Below are 15288 nucleotides of genomic sequence, written 5' to 3' on the forward strand. Positions count from 1 at the left end.
ATCAGCTGCCACAGAAAGACAGGCAGGCCAGGAAGGCAGTATGTGCCCTTGAGGTGCTGTGTGCAGGCGGGGTGGTGTGCTTCAATTGCCTGAATCCACCTCCCTTCATCTTTTTACAGTTGGGCTGAGTTGGGCTGTTGATGGCTCAGGGACCCCCTGCCAATCCTGAACTGCTCTTTAATGTCAGTCAAATATCAGACAAATGTGTTGAAAAAGACAGTGGTCAAAACAGTACATTTGTGTTTTCTAAATTCTTGGGGAAAAAATTAGGGGAGGAGTTGCTGACTATCAAGAGGGTCTGAAAAGATTAATCAGCAATTTAGAGTTTACCTTTAGGAAACTGAAGTTGAAGTCATAGGATCCTGCAGATGACATGTTACTCTACCTTTGTGGTGTGAAGCAGACAACTGCCGCATACACAGAAAATGTAACTGAACCAGTCAGACATCCTTGCTGTCTCAAATAACCCCAGCTGTTCTGTGCAGCCTATACATTCATATCGGGCCCCAGAATACCTTTCATGCTTGTCAACAAGCTCTATAGTTTTGGGGAAATGTAATACCATAATGTCCTCATAAAGAAGGGAGTGTCAAGTATGGGAAGAGTAGTGGAGGGAGGGCTGGTGGTGCAGGTAACCTAGGTTAGGCTGGTTGTACAGGGGATCCGATAAGGCGTTCCCCAGACCCTACAGTCTCCCAGTCTCCTCTATGAGAGAATAATAAGCAGCTGTTACCCTGAGACACTCCCAGGCCTGTGTCCTCAGCTACAAAAACCTTCACCGGTCGTCTTATCAGGTTCTAAGGATATCACGTAAGACAATACATGTGAGAAGTGCCGTGGGAACAATGGGAGGAAAGTGCAGCGTGATATGAGGGGGACTAATGTCAGCGGCTATTGTTGAGGCCTTTGTCACTGTCAAGTACACCGGGAACTCACAGCTCACTGAACTCCTTTCATTCAAATATCTTGCTTTGGGATGTGATGAAACTCTACAACTAGTGCATGTGTTTGTTGCTGAATAACAACACTGTAACTTACAGGTTGCTGTGATATCCCCTCTGGCTGGGCATGAGGATTTAGTCTCATACTTGACGTTAGTTTCATAGTTTCTAAGATTACCTTTTTTAGTTGTAACAAACACAGGATGTTATTAAAGCCTATTAAAAGTGTACACCTTAATGCTTTCATATTGTGAATAACAGGTTAAATGTCAACTGAGATTTCTAATCATTGTCATATTTCTGTTCTTTTTTTTAGAGTTCTTCTGATCAACAAGAGAGGAGCTTGGATATCGCAAGACAGAAGCTTCTAGACATCCAATCACAAGTCTCACAATCTATAGGAGCTTCATATTACTCTCTACGACTCTTGAACCTGCATCATGTTCTTCGTTGTGTGTCAAATGGTAATATAAGATTGACCTAACTGAAAAGTCTTGTGACCTTGCACTAACATATATTTAATTTGTATATGGGAGAATACTTATGAAAAGAAGAAATTATGAAAATATTCTCCACTCTGAAAATTGCATTTATTTCAAGTATCTGCTTGAGTCTAACAAGTATATTTTTTGACAGCTAAATAAAGCCTTTTTTTTTAACTTTAAAAGTGATGTTTTAGTGTGAGTTATTTCCTCTTCTCTGTGTAGTGCTCTGGCACTCCAGGTAAAGAACAATGTACTTGACATAATTGGGTCCTATTTGGTTATGAAAAGAGCATGCACACTGATAAAAGCTGGCAGAGTGATCAAAGCACCATGCGTCCCGATCAAAACCATACACCTGACACAGATATAGTTTATCCTGACAGAATAACGAAATGTGGGGAAAAGGTTCAGACATTACCCAGAAGCCTCCAAGTTTAAAATCAGCTCCATTTCACATTCTGTGCTGTTTCTGGTGCACCATGTCTATCGAATCAAATGAATCTGTTCATAATACAAAATAGCAATTCATATTTGGAATGACATGCTTATTCTTGTTGCCTTTTCCCTCTCCATGCTGCATGTCAGGTTTAAGTTTTTGAAAGAAAAATACAACAATCTGACTTTCGTATCACTATTAAAGTTTCCTACATTCTATTCAATGTACAACAAGAAGGATCACAAGTAAGATCCATAACATCTTGACAAATTACTTCTTATAGGAAAGAAGCCTAATATTCTTCCCTTCTCTATCTTTCATACGCTCCATTCATCTTTTTTGCTTCTCCATTTTCCCTTCTCCTTCCTAATCATATTAATTCTCACTGTCCATCCCTACTTAACATTCATTCTCACAATTTTACTCACACTTACGCCATCTTCATTTCCTTTACAGCATCACTCTTCTTTTCTACAACCGTCTTTCAGTCCCGCCCGTCCCCCCTCATATTCCCCCACCCTAACTATTCTCTTGCTACCTTCCCCTCTATCTCTCCGTTGTCTCTCTCCTTCTCAGATGTCAGATCACAGTCTACTCTTCCGCTTGCCCTGTCATCACATTTTTCACACAACCCCATCCCTTAATTGGGCCTGTATCATCATACCATGTAGAATATCTGATCACAGCAAGAGATGAAAGATGGCCTCCACCTATCCCCTCCCAGACAGACAGACACAAATACATACTATAGACTCACACAAACACACACACTAACACACACACACACACACACACATACGCACGTCAGTAGTCGTGTGGGACAGGAATCCGAGCTGATGGCTGTGTACATTTTTACACACCATGTTTGCACCAAGTTGTCGATGTGATCGTTACAACGTGACAGGTGAGATGGTGTGTGTTCCGCGAGTGTCCACTGATGTTTGTATCAGCTGCTAGTGGCTTTTGTGATGAGACAAAGGATGCCCTGGAGCCAGCAGTGTCACATCTACAGGTAACTAGCATAGCATAGAAACATCAACAAAAAGTGTCTCAAGAGTACTAAAATAGCTCCAACATGTCCCGGCCTCAACTTGAAGGATACAACATGAAATCTTGAGCAAAATATGCTGTAATTTCTGTTGCTGCCAGAAAACACTTTCACAATATGGTGTACTTTGACAATTACACATATAATGAAACAAAATGATGAAAAGGGCCTCACCTTCAAAATGCAGACTGAAACTGAACTCAGATTGACAAGCATATGGCTTCACAAAGCTGCAAAATCTTACTTTTCCTTAAGTTTCAAAATTCTGAACATCTAACATTTAATTTCAGGCTGAAACTTTATATTAGCATGTTTGCAATTCATCAGAATGAAATCGAATCATGTCATTTTGAGTAATCTTCAAGTGTCAATAAAAAGGCGGATGTTTAAACAAGCAGACTCCCACTTTCTTTTGGAGGACTGACAGAGGTGAAACTACACAATTTCCCCCCAAAATAAGCCACACCCATTGTTTTAGTTCACAGAATCTTGCCATTTGTATCTGACACCTGAACTCAGATATTAAGGCAAAAACCAAATCATTGATAGTGTGTTATATAAACTGCACACATGCACAACATGACTGTATTGTGATGAAGACTTTATCAATAATCAAGCTTAATCCATGAGATAACATGTTCACCACAGATCATTCTGTATTGCAGTGCTTGGTAAATGAATGTGTAGTTTAATTCAATAGAGACATAACAAACATGTGACACATTGACCCTAGTTTAAATAAGCATCCTGGAGTTGTAATGCAGCTGTCGAACTCTTTCTGTACAATTGAATTGAGCTGGGAGCAGTTGGGATCCACAAAGATTGCACTTAGGATTGATCTCCTTAAGGCAGTAAACAAATAAATGCATGAACTCTACTATTGACGCAGAGTGTTAAAAGAAAAAAATCTCCTTTTCACATTAAGGTGTTTTTTGGCCCAGAAACATGACCTTGGAAACTGCTGGCAGGCAGAGGAAAGAGTAAAACTTTTATACTCCATTATGTGGTAGAACTTTTTTGCTCCTTCCTTTGTCTCCCTGCTCTTTTTTCCACTAGACGGCACAGTATTTCACTTTTATCTACAGATAGCAGGACGTTGTGTTATCTTATTATGTTTGGTAGAAGATTCACAAGTACTACCCGCCCCGTGATCCCAACAGACGACAAGATACAGAACTCCAGGTCTGGAAACTTCAGAGTGAGAAAAATGAGGTCTTGCTGAAACTTCATTTGGTGTATGTTTAACTCTCTGGTTATTGCCTAAGAGGATCTGGAAACCAAAGAAGCTGCCGGCTGCATCGGGTTACAGCGCTATGAAATATAATACAAGGATGTGTGCAGATTGTTAAAAAGCAGCTTGTTTAAGATCACATCTGAAATCTGGTGCAGAAAGCTCGAGTGTTATTGAATTATTCAAGGTTGTTGGGTCTTTGAACTTTACAGAAAAAAGCAGCAGCTCTCAAATGAAAATTGAGTCATATGTTTTGAGCGACTTTTTACTCCTCATCAGATACAGCAACCTTAATATCTCATTCTGGAAATAAGCTTTTCCAAAATACATTTATTATGTAACTCCACAGCCCTGTTGGAAGAACTCAAGCACCCTTGCATTGAAACCACCTGTAAAGTTCAACTGTGTTAGTTTGAACTAGTTCAAACTGAATGTCATATAATATTATCATTAAGTATCTTTTTATACACTGGAACTGTTTGAGTTAGTTTGGACAAATTGTGTTCACACCGTACGCCTTTTGGAGTATTTATCCACTATTATTATTTCTGCCATCATTGGTAAATATATTTATTCATTAAATCAACTTATTTCATCCATTTATCCAATACTTTACTTTACTATTTTCCCGCACCCTCCATCGCAAACGGTTAGTTTTTTTGCCCTTCTACCTTTAGAAAGTAAGGTCAGATAGGCTTGAAAGCAGGCTAAAGAGAAAGGATAACATGCAACATACAGGGTGTTCCAAACCCATGGCGCTGTAGGTAAGGACTTAGCCTTGGTACACGGGCTGTAGCTCTACCAGGGAGCTACGTGGTTAAATCCTAACTCATGTTGCTAAAATTGTACAGATTGTACAGCTGACACAATATGTTGATATTCCTTTTTCTTAAATGGTTAAGCTACTACACAATCTTTTCATGTACCCTCTATGATCATGTCATAGATCACACGTGCCTCTGTTTTCGAGGAAGTTGGTGATCTGGCGACCTTTCCTTACAATGGCTCACTATCACGCATTGCCGTGACATGCCAAGGCTGCCTTGTTGAAACTGGGCAAGAACAGAAGACATTGCCTGTCAAATGTGCGAACGTACACTTGTTTGCGTGTGTGTGAGTGTGCACAAGCTTGTGAATGTATGTGTCTTTCTCTTTGTGCTCAGTCTAGAGTGATTGATTTTGAAGTGTAGAATCTTGACAGAGTGTTCGACTATCCCAGGAGGCACGAGACCACAGGGCCGAAACAGACTAGCAGCCATGGCTTTCTTCATCTCCCTCTTTCTTCTGTTTCTCTCTCTGTACCCATTCTCCTTTGGCCTCTCTCATCCTCCATCAATCCCCCTTTCAAGCTAACCCCTTTTCCTCCTTTCAATTCCTACCCACCTCTTTGATGGGTTTATTGATATGTAATATTGATATTTATTGCTGGCTAAAATGAACCGCCGTCTTGCAGGTGGTGGGTGGGGATTTCTGATGTGGGTCAATAAGAGACAGACATGCCTGGTGATTTGCTTTGAGGGAATTCACAGCTGCTGTAGCTTATACTACTGAGACATAACCCGTGTCAAACTCTCATCCATAGGAAGAAGAAAACCAACAGAGATGTAAAATGGAGGGGTCTCAGGGAACATTGCAGATTTTCAATATTGTTTAGATAGATTGTAGAGAGTGTGAATAAGCTATCACCTATCACTTACTGTCCTCAGCTATGTGTATATAGATACTGTACTGGGAAGGGAGTGAGGAAATAAAGAGGTTCTGTTAGACTGGCAGTAGCTAATTAATTTATAAGTGCTCCTTCTGCCCTTATGTCATATATTTGTGGTAGTCTGAAAACTATATCAAAGTTGAAAATATCAAATTCAATTTACACTACACGTGTGACATCACCATGGCTACACAATTCAGATGAATTTCTTGAAATTACTCTGATGATTGACTATATGTGTCAAATCAAAGAAAATAACTCTGTAACATCACCCAGCAGAGCTGTGTATGATCTCGCTAAACTAACTCAATACAGCTGTGAAAATCTCATATTTGAATTTCTGAATTGTACTGTAGTATCTCCAACCTGCAGGTTGTCACGAGGACTGGGGGTAACAAAACAGAGGCACTGCTCCTCTCTGCTCCACCATTAGTGATGTCGTGTCACCCACTCCTGGGGCTCCGGCTTTGTTTTCCCATCATGCCCTCTCTGCCTTCTGGTTGGTTTAAACAAGCAGTATTCTTCTTCAGCCTTTCAATTATACCATGCCCCGCAGCAGCACCCTGCACCGCCTCTATACACTGAGACGGGAGCTGAGCGAGTGGGAGGGATTGATTTGAATTTGGCATTTAATGGTATTTCTGTATATTGGTATTGTCATTGGTTGGTTTAACTCTTTTTCACAAGATTTATTTTCTGTATTGTTTGGAGGGAAACACCCATACAGAGGAAACGGGAAAAAATTGAAAGCAACCCTTGAGATAGACCCCATTTTGGGGTGAACCCTGGGCTGTGAAAAAATGAAACCCAAGAGTTAATAAGACACAATCTAATTTAATTTTCACCCTAAAATATATAAAAATAAACCCCTCTCTCAACTTCTTAAGTGTCAAAAACTCTCCGCAGCAAATCTCTCCCTGTCTCCTTGACTCTGAGTCCCACGGCAGCTAGACACGGGTCAAGTTCTCCTATTGAAAGGGTGATATAGAGGCTGAAACCCTACAACCACAAAAGCAGGCCGTCTAGACAAGGCCCCACAGTCCTGACCCCAGTTAGACCCTGTCCCCCCAGGGGCCCATAATACCTTTGTTTCCATGTTGATCAATTCTATTTCCTGTCGCACTAGCCGTACTACAAACACTGTGACATTCAAACTTCTAAACTTGGACTACAGGCATGTGAATAGCAATAAGTGACTTACATTTGTGGAAAAATAATTCAGGTTTTATGTTACGGATATGAAGGCAAACAACAGATTGAGAATTTCTTGTATCTACTAAAACAATTTTTTTTAACTAAATACACCAAAGTGCTTCTTAGTTAGCAAACAAAACAATTGGAGAAATGTGTATCACTAAATTGTGTTGTTAAAATGTGGTTGAAATAATACTGAGTTTGTTTCACTCAGCTGACTTTTCTCGGTGTGACGGTGGTGTGAATAATATCCGTTGACTTAGGGTCCTTGGTTCCCATGGACACTTGTCTGGATTTGGTGTTTTGGGGGGTTCAGTCTGGCGATTTAGACATGAATTATCATCTAGCCGTATATTAACATACAGCCTTAGACAGAGTACACAAGAGCAGGACACTTCTATTCAATGGCCCATGGGGAACACGGTCTGCTGGCCTGAGACTCATAGTGTCTGTCTTACCGCCCGGCCTGCTCATTGCGAGGTGTTAAGCTAATTAACTAGTGTTTACACATACATGTGTGCACTCTGCATGAATACACTGTGTTTTGTTTACATGCCAACAATGATCATTTGACCAGTAGAAAGGAGCTTCATAAAACAAGGTTGTGAAAAAAAGCGAGAATACACACACACAAAAAAGAGAGATATTTTGGCAACAACAATGCTTAAACAAAGAAAAACAGCCACATATTTTTATCATTCAAAATCTAATACCCTTTGTTGTATAATCTGTGATAGAAGCCTGGGACTATAAGAAAAGTAGGCTGTATAAAGATAACACCTGAAACAAAGAACCATCATATAGCAGTTTATAGCTGCAATAAATGGGCACAATTTGTTTCACAATATTTAAAAATAAATAAATGTAAAACACTTTGTAAATCAATTATCTGTCTGGGTAATTCATTCTCATTAAAAACCAGATCAGTACCAGAAAACATCATTCAGTAATTGAATACAGTACAAGGGGAAACTCTATTTCCTGTTCTTTGTCCTTCATTTACTGCCACCGTGCCAACGCAGAGATGAAAACCACAACACGGGGTCTTGCTAGTTATCTAGCGTTGTGCCATACAGACTCCTTGTCCTCCCCTCTCCATCTTGTGCCTCCCTACAGAGAGCCATCAAGTGTAGTCTAAGTCATTCTCGATTACAGTATGTATTTATAGACAGTAGAGTCAGGACCCAGGCCCTGTGTGCATGCACCTCTAAAAGTGTGTGTGTGTGTGTGTGTGTGTGTGTGTGTGTGTGTGTGTGTGTGTGTGTGTGTGTGTGTGTGTGTGTGTGTGTGTGTGTGTGTGTGTGTGTGTGTGTGTGTGTGCGTGTGTGTGTAGGTGTTTCCACCTCAAACTGCATAAAAGCTAGAGCCCAGAGTCTGGTGACTCACCCAGCTACTGGACGCTACCACCAGGAGAGATGACGTCACCTGTCCTGAGATTTACTGACCGCACTGCCCTCACTCTGATCCAGGTCAGAGAGGAAAAGTGCCACAGATTGTCTGTCATGTCGGAGCTTAAAGACACTGCTTCATTTCCCCATTTTCGGAGCACAGGTCAAAGTAAATATCTGGCATTGTACTTTGTGAAAATGAAGGTGGAGAAGCCAAAGTTGTTTTTAGAAGCCAGACAGTACAGTATAATTGTAAAATTGTGCATTACAGTTGTTATCTAGCCCTTTGTCTTATCCATCACCAACACTGTCATTCACTTGCTGTCTGTGTGTGTGTCCAGAAAAACTGTCTCTCATGCCCAAGTTTGGAAGAAGCAGACCCGTGAACATGCATACAATCACATATGCACACACACGCACAAACACAGGGCTGAGGCCTTGGTGTTGCTGATGTTTGAACATTTCAATTGAGAAGACTATAAGACCTGCAGCTGCCTGTCTCGTCTGGTTGAATAGGGGGGGCTTTTTTGGGCGGGCAGGGGAGAAGGCGGTGAATCCCAGATGAGAGATGAGGCATATTGAAAACTATATTAAATTACCCTGATTAACAATTTAGCCACGATCAGGCTAGCTGTGGGGGTGCTCTATGGGGAGGCCCACAGACTATTCTTCCCCACAGCGCCAGGGTCGAAAGGTGCCCCAAGTTCACAGGCTCAGGCCCTTTGTTATGCTAACACCCTATCCCAAATCAGCTGCCTGCTTCATGGCCAGACACAAGCACTTCCCTGAGAATTTTCTGGGAGTCGTCATTCCATTTCATCTTAACCCCCCCCCCCCCTTTCTCTCAACACACACACACAGACAGTCTGTATTGTCAAATTCCATGCGCAATTCAACATTTTTTTCAAGTAGATAATTAGTCGTGGGGTATTCTGTCTATATCCTTGAGCAATATTAAAGATGCCTTTATTTTTTTGTCATTTTAGGCTTGAATACTCTAAGTGTAAAATGTTGTATTGTTTACTTTATTGTTCTGTCAGATTTGTTTTATTGTTATTATGAAGTAATGGGGAAAAATCTCATTTCAATTTCTTTGCAAGTGCAAGTTCGATTTGAAAAAGCAACAACTAGGTACTCAAATAAAGACTGAAAATAATATGTTTCCATTTCTCTGTCTCTAGGGAGGGATGATCAATAAACATTACAGGCCAGTTGATAAGACATGTAGTAGAGGTCAAGAGTCTAATGCGGGTCAAACACCCTTGACCTAAGGTCAAAGTGTTTAGCGTGAACATGCTGTTGGTGCAGAGTCACATATGTGTAAATCTTGACTCTATAATGATGAAATACTTTTTGGGGGTAATTAAGAGTTTTTACAAACAGTTGTAGATAGTGAGAGCTTTATTTTATTTCTCAAAACATTTTATCATATCAGAAAAATCTAACAATATTTACAAAACTTATTTATCCAAAAATAATTATACCATGTGATCTAATTATTTGTATGTCCTTAGGAAAATCACATTTGTAATAAAAACGTATTTCAATTTAAGAGATTTATAATATATGATGCGCGCGCGAACACACACACACACACACACACACACACACACACACACACACACACACACACACACACACACACACACACACACACACACACACACACACACACACACACACACACACACACACACACACACAACCTCCCTCACAAACACAATAATGACATCAACAACAGCAGCAATGCATATATCGCATAGAAATTGAATAAATGTCTCGAAAAACATGCAATATAATTATATACCAGTGTTTGGAAGGCACTGATTGCGTACAGCCATGGTCCTGAGCTGTAGGCGTGTATAACTGCCCTCGTCTCTCACTCACTACCGCTGAGCCAAAACCTCAACCATGGGAGGGAAGAAAAAGAAATTGTCATCAATGTAAATTAGAGCCCAGAACCTGGAAAGCCTTATTTAAGTCACCGGTTTTCCAAAAAGCCAAAATCACAGGCTTTCACCTCCAAATGTTGTTGTCAAACACAACTACAGATGCTCCACATTAGCACAAGATAGTCATATCCATGGATTAGTCTGCAGTCGCTTAAAAAAACGTCTCCACACTCAGGCTGCCACAAGAGAAAATAAGGACGCTTCTAATTCTGCCAGCATAATTGCCTGATTATAATGAGCTACTCTCTCTCTCTCTCGCTCTCTCTCTCTCTCTCTCTCTCTCTCTAGCTCTGCCTTTATTTCTGTGTGTCTGTTTCTGTACACACACACACACACACACACACACACACACACACACACACACACACACACACACACACACACACACACACACACACACACACACACACACACACAATGTAGCCTAATTCTGATATAAATCAGTCTTCAATTGAATAGGGGAAAAAAATCTGCATTAATATTTCCTGGCACTGCAATGGCGCTCTACAGTGTTTTCCTGAGAGTTCCATAGAGAACAGAGATTTAGAGGAGGAAATTAAATATACAGCTAAACAACACAAATAGTAAAACAAGCCACCTAGCCTAACAGTGAAATAACTGATTTTTTTATTGACTGCAAACAGGTAAGTCTGCCAGTAACGGTGGGGTAATATGGGGCAAAGCTTACACCACTTCGCCTTATGTTGCATTGTTATTACGTTATGACTGAAGATGAATAAAGAAAACGGCAGTGTTCAAGATTAAACTAACCCTGAGGAGCAATCACTGAACTCAATTTGATTAAAAAAAGATACAAATTGCAAATGTGGTCCATCTTAAAATCATATACTCAGTGTAGGAGTGAGTATTTAAAAACATTTTTTTTGGAAAAGCATCTAAGTGGAATTTATATTTTCAATTCTTTATTATACATCAACAAAATCTTGTCGTTGAGAAATACTTTGAGTACGAAATATCAAAAATCCTGAAACAATTAAGGAGGGGCCCAAAAACATCAGTCGGAATGGATTAATCTCATGGTTCACAATGAGAAACCGCCAGAAGAAAAATTATGATTTAATATTGAGATTTTATTACAGTCATATCAACTAGAGTCAATTTAATTGCATTTTCTGTGACCATTTTATATTCAAATGAGAATAGAATGGCTTCATTAAAAAAATGGTAGTGTAATATATATTCCTTTTCTGTTCGATTTTATGTAACTTTTATAAAAAAGCAGCAATAAAGTCATTGTTTATTATTGTTTTTCAGTTCCATTTATGCATGTAGGCTTTATTACCACGTTAAGCTTTGTAAAGTTAAGTAAAAGAGAAAAGACACACACCTGAAATGCCAAATACTTAAACCAGTTGGACATTTTACAAAAAAACGTGCGTCCAAAGTTTTAGAGCGTATTTGTTATTCTGTCTGCAATGTTTTCACTTTGCTATAGCATACGTTGCCTTGTTCCACCAGGATTTGTTCTTTCATCCTTTCAAAGCTGCCTAAGCCCGGACGCAGGCTAAACGAGCATGCCCACTCATGAATGCTGTTGCTTAATTACAATCCCTGATGGAAAAACCGCTAAGGGAGATGCTTGAAAGCGGTGACACTTTAGGATAGAAACAGAACCTTTTTTTCTACAACAAAAGAAAAAATGTATGTGTTCAAGTGTATATGAACGTCATTAATTGTAATAGGTGTAATTTTTTCCCAGCCCCCACATGAACAAAACAAAGGCATTCTTCAAGTGCGTCAATTTCATTGCCAGAAATTAGAATGATGTATGGAACGGGGACCTTGGAAGGCTCTGTTACTGTGTTTGATGCAAAGGTGCAGTGTTATCTGAATGGGATCTAATGTCAACAGTGGTTTGGATTGACATTAATACACAGTATGTATTTGAATAGCTGCAGAGAATCCAGAAATAATTGAAAAAAATAATTAGATGACTGTTGGTTACAGCCTACATTAAATTCAACAACAGGCTAAATTAAACACAAACACCAAACAGGAATGAAGCACGTAAAATCAAATGATTGTATTACCAGTAAGATTAAGAATCAGCTGTTGTTTAACATACAAATCTTGACTTTGTCCAGCATTATATTGTGAACACACACACTGTGCAGTACTGAATTTGAGGTAATATCGTTTGGAAATTAAGGTTGTGCATCCCTGAAATGTAATCCTGACACCTTCAAAACCTGCACTAAATTGTTGTACATCATTTTCCACAGTGAATTTCAAGGGTAAGATTTTGTGGTTAACCAAATATGTGTTTCGAAAGCCACATTACTCTATTTAAGAAAAAAGCTCACATTTTCTTTAAAGGAACTCAACGCTACACATAAATTATTCAGTAGTATTTGCATTTGCATTGTAATTTGCATCCTTGTAGATTACAGAGAATAGAGAAGGCGGCGCTGCACCAAAGAGAATTACATTCCAAAACATTTTCAGTCTTACTGGTGACGGGTTGACATGGATTTTTGTTCCACTTTCCTGCTTCGAGGTATACTGCTGAGATCAGTGACACACATTTCAAACTGTTGTTTGATTAATAAAAGAAGGAAACAATGTATAATGCTAACCAGCACTCACACACAAAAAGCACTGCCATTAAAAATGAATCATGACATTGAACAATGAGTCTATTTGATTGACTAGGCTGAGATTTTTACTGTAATATTCTCATCATCTTTATTTATATTGTAAGGCTTGTGAGTTGAAACTCAAAGGAACCAGTAGGCACGGAAGAGATGTCATATGGATTAAACACTGGGAAGGAGTGTGAAATTCTCACAGTACACTGAAGATTCTGGCTATTATGTTTCATCTAAAAATAACAAGCCAGACTAAAAAGAACAGACAACACTCCATAAGAAAAGAAAAAAAGACACAAGCTCCAGAGAGAATAGCGTTCAAACAGCAGCAGTAATAGTGCTGAGTGTGATATGGAACACAACGAGGAGAATGTACAGTATGAGACTCCCTTCAATTATAAAGGAAAAGGAAATCAGTGTGAAATGTACGGAGTAACCCAGATACTGAAATAAAACATTGCTAGTCCTTCTCTAGAGCCATGTTTTTATTAAAATATATGTATATGTTCACGTGAATTAACTCATCACTTAATATTAATTGTATTCATCGCTGACATAATGATTAGTAAACAGTTATCTTTAGAGTGATATCTTCCAGGCCTCAGGGCTGAAATTGCATTTTTTTAGAGAGGAACATTTGTAAGAGAGTAGATTGAGACAGTGTGGTGACACACTCCTGCAGTGTGTGTGTGTGTGTGTGTGTGTATGTGTGTGTCCACATACCACGAGGGGCTGGTAAGATGCATCAAGGGGGTGGGGTAGGTATCCCTGCATTAAGCGAGGAGGGATTAGACAATGTATGCGCATGTGCAAATATAGCCTTGCCATTTTACACCCACATGTTGATGTACATGACAGTCTGTGTCTACTGTTGCCAACACATAAATGCAAAAACATGTGTACTGTTTGTTTCAGAGTTCAACATTAGATTTGATCATAGCCATGCTGTATATGGAATTCAAACTGTTATTTTTCTTTCTAAATGTAGAAAATTGATGTGTCTCAACATAAAAACATAAAAAGATGAAGATAAAGAAGAGTACAACAAAATAGTTCAAGAGCATCAGAGCCAGTGACACTATCAGAATCAACAAACTGATCAGGAAAGCTAGCTCGGTCATCGGCATCAAACGGGACCGTTTTGAAGCTGTGGTGGAGACGAGGACACTGAACAGACTGTTATCCATCATGGATAGCCCCACCCACCCTCTCCACCTGCAGCTGGACAGACAGCGGAGCTCCTTCTCCAACAGACTGCTCCAGCCCAGCTGTCACAAGGATATATTTAGGAGAACATTCCTGCCTACTGCCATATCACTCTATAACAATTCACCCCTGAATGGCAGATAACTCTGCTATCCACAGTTTCTATTGCATTATTGGACTTGAACCCACGCTGTACATTTCACATTTAGATTCTATTTAATATTCCATTCCTCAAACACTTAATGTATATACAATATCCTACTTTATACTTATATTTTTGTTTATATTGTGTGTACATTGTGTATGTATATTTTCATTTTGTATGTATATTTTTTACATTTGTTTTGCCATTTTATTTTTATTGAACTGCTGTAATGCAAATATTTCCTAAATTGGGATCAAAGTACTATATCTTTCATCTGAAAGTATGAGCAACGGCCTACCATACAATTAAGTAGCATATCAAAAAGTAATATTGCTAAATATTCCCCCTTTTTTTAAATATAGAAAGCATTTCATTCAATGTTTGTGTGAAATTGCTTTAAGTGATACAGATATCACTATTCCTAATTGTCCTTTAAACTTTAGCAGAACCTCATATCGGTTCCACACTTAAGAAACTACAACTGTTAATCCTTTACTGAGTTTTCACCTTTCACTCTCTGAGAGGGATTGTACATTTGGCTAATCATTTCATGAATCAGTCACATTAAATCAAAACAGAGTAACCTTGTGCATCATTAGGATTGCATATCAGATTTCAAGTCCTTTAAACGTCTGCACTAACTGCCAAGCATTGGTATGATGGATGTTAAAATACAACCACTAAAATCAACCTATTTGTCACATTTGTTGGATTTTGTGACCACAGGATTCAGAATACATGTGATGCATTTCATTCTTTCTGAAAGGCCTCTTGCGTGTTATATCTGTAGATTTGCTTCCCAGTTATTGACATTATAAATGTCAAAGTAGCCGCCCTTAAAAGTCACCTTGGTGAAGGGGAAAGACAGCCAACAGTCCTAGATATTTTACTTATTGATGCATACAGCCGCAAAGCAAAATGCATACTATCAATAACCCCATTCCG

The 15288-nt window shown here is 39.2% G+C and overlaps 1 long non-coding RNA gene across 1 annotated transcript in view; it reads left to right on the forward strand.

Annotated features, from left to right (window-relative positions):
• Positions 1-1582, forward strand: part of LOC134874229 (uncharacterized) — a 35047-nt gene extending 33465 nt beyond the window's left edge. Inside the window, exon 4 of the long non-coding RNA XR_010167036.1 lies at positions 1258-1582. This is a non-coding gene — a long non-coding RNA (uncharacterized LOC134874229). The remainder of the gene's footprint in view (positions 1-1257) is intronic.
• Positions 1583-15288: the final 13706 nt, after the last annotated feature.

This window comes from Eleginops maclovinus, chromosome 12, assembly GCF_036324505.1.
Source record: "Eleginops maclovinus isolate JMC-PN-2008 ecotype Puerto Natales chromosome 12, JC_Emac_rtc_rv5, whole genome shotgun sequence".
In the NCBI taxonomy this organism is placed as follows: Eukaryota; Metazoa; Chordata; class Actinopteri; order Perciformes; family Eleginopidae; genus Eleginops; species Eleginops maclovinus.